This window comes from Agelaius phoeniceus, chromosome 1 (genome assembly GCF_051311805.1).
Source record: "Agelaius phoeniceus isolate bAgePho1 chromosome 1, bAgePho1.hap1, whole genome shotgun sequence".
Taxonomy (NCBI): Eukaryota; Metazoa; Chordata; class Aves; order Passeriformes; family Icteridae; genus Agelaius; species Agelaius phoeniceus.
In genome coordinates this window covers 44,589,379-44,592,978 of record NC_135265.1, presented here as the reverse complement: position 1 = coordinate 44,592,978, position 3,600 = coordinate 44,589,379, and positions in this window count along the sequence as shown.

Genomic DNA, 3,600 nt, shown 5'->3' with positions numbered 1-3,600 from the left:
CGGACGTAGCCTCAGCCATGCTGTGACACATGAAAAAGGGAAGAAGACATCTACCTCTCCACCATCCAGCAGCCATCACCTCAGCTGCACATGGCTCCAGAACCCTACATCCCAGCCACAGTGGCTTGTGAATCATGGAACTGCAGATGCTTAGCATGAAGGTCTCTGAGGAGGACTGAGGCAGATGTCCAGATGTCTTTCATGCAGATTAACAAAATGGACATGTCACAACATGGCAAAAAACAACAAAGTAATTCTAAAATTTGGCAGTTTCAGGATTTTATGGAATAACTAGTGTACCAGATTCAAAACACATCTTCTCAATTGAAAATCATCAGGCCTCATTATATAAAGCAAAAAAGCTGAGTAAGTAGATCAGCCCTTTGGCTTATTCGGACTTGCACTCTGTGCTCAATGTACAGTACTGGGGAAAGACAAGTTAATAAAGAACAGCACAACTGCAAATCTCCTTTTAGAGCTTATACCATAGAACCATAGATTCATGAAAGGCTTTAGTTTGGAAGGGACCTTAAAAATTATCTCATTCCAACCCCCTGCCATGGGCAGGGGCACCTTCCATTAGATCTGGTTGCCCAAAGCCCCATCCATCTTGGCCTTGAACACTGCCAGGGATGGGCCATCCACAACCTCTCTGGGCAACCTGTTCCAGTGCCTCACTACCCTCACAGTAAAGTGAGATACTTTGTAGTATCTAATCTAAATATACACTCTTTCAGTTTAAAGTTATTACCTCTTGTGCTATTACTCCATGCCCTTGTAAAAAGCCTGTATAATCCAGGGCAAAAGCAATTTTTAAAGAATTACATTCTACATCTTTTAACTCTACATCCTCACTAGAATTCCCTTATATTCCATCAGACACAAAGATTTTAATAAAATATTTTCAACTCCCTTCAATGTAGGCAAAAGCAATTTAATATTGATTTGTGAAGGATTTTTGACACATTTTGCTTATGACTGTAGTATACAGCCTTAAAAGTCACTCCAGCCTCTGAGTTAACAGAAAGAACGTACAGCAGAAGTTTGGTCCCTTGGCCTTCATTTAAAGCACCTTCTGTTTTCAGGTCATTATCACCATTCATTCTAAACAAAGCAACTCTCCTTTTTACTGGTTAATGAATCTGTGACAACTTATCACCTTCAGCCTCCCTAAGCTTCCCCTTATCTTGCTATATCTTGACGTTGTACACTAAATTTTACTGGAATGCATAGGTATGAAATACATTATTTTATAAAATGAACATCTGCCAACTTGGAGCGGAACTTAATAATACATACATAAAACCAAACCTTCTTGCAAAGGTCTAATTCCTGCAGTGGTACTTTTCTCTGTAGGACAGATCCTTAGATCCATAAAACTCATTTGTCAACAGTCACCAACAACTCCTAAAAGAAAATAAAGTCAGGAGTAAGAAAAACCAACAATACATCACGTAGTAATAACAGCTGGCAAAGGTTAACCCAGCACATTTCACTCCTGGAATGTTTTAATAAACTGTCTAAATTATGTAAATAATGGAAATGGTAAATAGGAAGCTGCTCAACTACCCCAAATATCTTCACTGACCAGTGAAGAACTTTATGACACAATACACCCAGCATCAATATCCTCAAAGGACTAAGGATTAGGCTGGACACTTTAAAAAGTAGCATAACATGAAGGGAAAATATTAAAGAACTTGAGAAGGTGTTTTCTTCAGCAAATGATTTTGTGGGGAAATTAATTTCTGAAAGCTAAGACAGCTCATCTTCAGGCACTGTTCCAATATTTGTGCAATGAACAGTTGGATTGCTTTCTGAGTAGTCCTAATCAGTGATTTAAAGCAAACTTTGTTAGTTTAAAAATTGGATATTGAAGTAAGCTTTTCTAATCTCTAAACATTAAGAAAACCAATCCATGAAGCAATAGGGAAACAGTGTAATTTTTCTGTTTAGAAAGGGTTGTGTTAGTATGATCTTTATTATCCATGAAAATTCTGTAATGCACCCAGGGGCAGCATTAGAGAAACAGCATTTACAGTTCTTCCCATCTATTTGTTAATGTCAAGTGGATTATTAGAAGGAATCCAACAGCTCTTACAATACCACACTTTTTATTCTGGGCTTAAACCTTGCAGATTTTGATATTCAAAAACTCAGAATATGAAAATAATTCAGCTCAAGGACCAGCATGAATGTATTTTCAATTGTTCCCAGAGCTCAGACAGCAGTGAAATGGAGAAACTGCCTGATACCAACACACAAATGAACCAAGAGCCTTGCTTTGTTACAGAACTGCAGACTTACTTACTGAATCACCTGATACTGTGCAAGCTATGTTACTGTCAATATTAGAGAAAGCATAGCAGCACCCTTCCTCTTCTCTCAATTGTCATATATTGTGTATGTCTTTTTCAGTGAAGCAGGGTTTAAGGGGAATACATCACCAATGTGACTTATCAATAAATTATATTCAGACAATGAGTTTGTTTTTCCTCATGAAAATGATGGGGTACAATTAGGAGGGGAAAAAAGCATATTCTCCAAACCCAAAGTTTCTACTCAGGGAAATAAAGCAACATCTTTTGTTCTATTTATACTACTGTACACAAAAGTAACTTCCCCCTCCAGTGATTTTGAAACTCAGGAATGTCTCATTGGAATGACATTTCTAAGATTTTTTTTTTCCTCATTGTTAAGAGGAAATGGCTCCCTTGCTCATGGCTAACAAACCTGGCACATACATGAGGAAAAATCTGTTTTGAAGTAATAACATTTTTGTCGTTCATGCCAAAGGTAGGGCAGATTCTGAGATTTGGGAACAAATGGATGTTCTCCTCAGCTATAGGGATCTGTTACACTGAATTCCCTATGACAGGTGAAGGAACCAGACAGGGTTTTTTTGAGAGACAGAGAAGGAAATGTCATTAGGATAATTTACAGGGCTGATAATCCATGGCTTCCTTATTCTTGGTAGGTAAGATCTTCAAACAGGGAATTCGCCAATTTCATGTGAGGCGCTCAAGGTGCAAACAGTGACCTCGGGCACAACATGACACCATTGCCCAGCGTTCACTTCTTGCTGGTGCCACTACTAGATCTTCTCAGTTCTTCTTGGAGAGTGCCAGCTGGTCTCAGAAGTCACAACTTCTGACCGATGAGAGGTAATTCCCCCTCCAAGGTCTCCTCAACACCAAAGCTCGTGGCACAACCTGCGTGCCCCTGTTTGGCCAAGGAGAACAGTGCGATATAATCCTGTAGACCAGCCAGGGATGCAACCTGAGGGCTCCGGGGCAGGTGACAGATTAGAAATAGACACTTGAGGAGAAATAGACGCGGTGAACAGAAAATAGGAACTTTTTTTTCTTTTGGATAAAGCATCCCCGACGAGGCTGAGATGGGGGCAGCGGGAATGGGAAAGTTTGCCGTGACCTCACGTTAGCTGGTTTTTAGCAGCAAAACCCTAAAACGCCGTCACTTTTAGCCGAGAGCAGCAGATTCCCGCCGCCAGCCCCTCCGGCTCTCCCTCTCCGCTTTTCCTCAGCCTCCCGGGCTGCTCCAGCAGCGTTCCCGAGCCGGGTGCCGCCGCGGGACGGGACG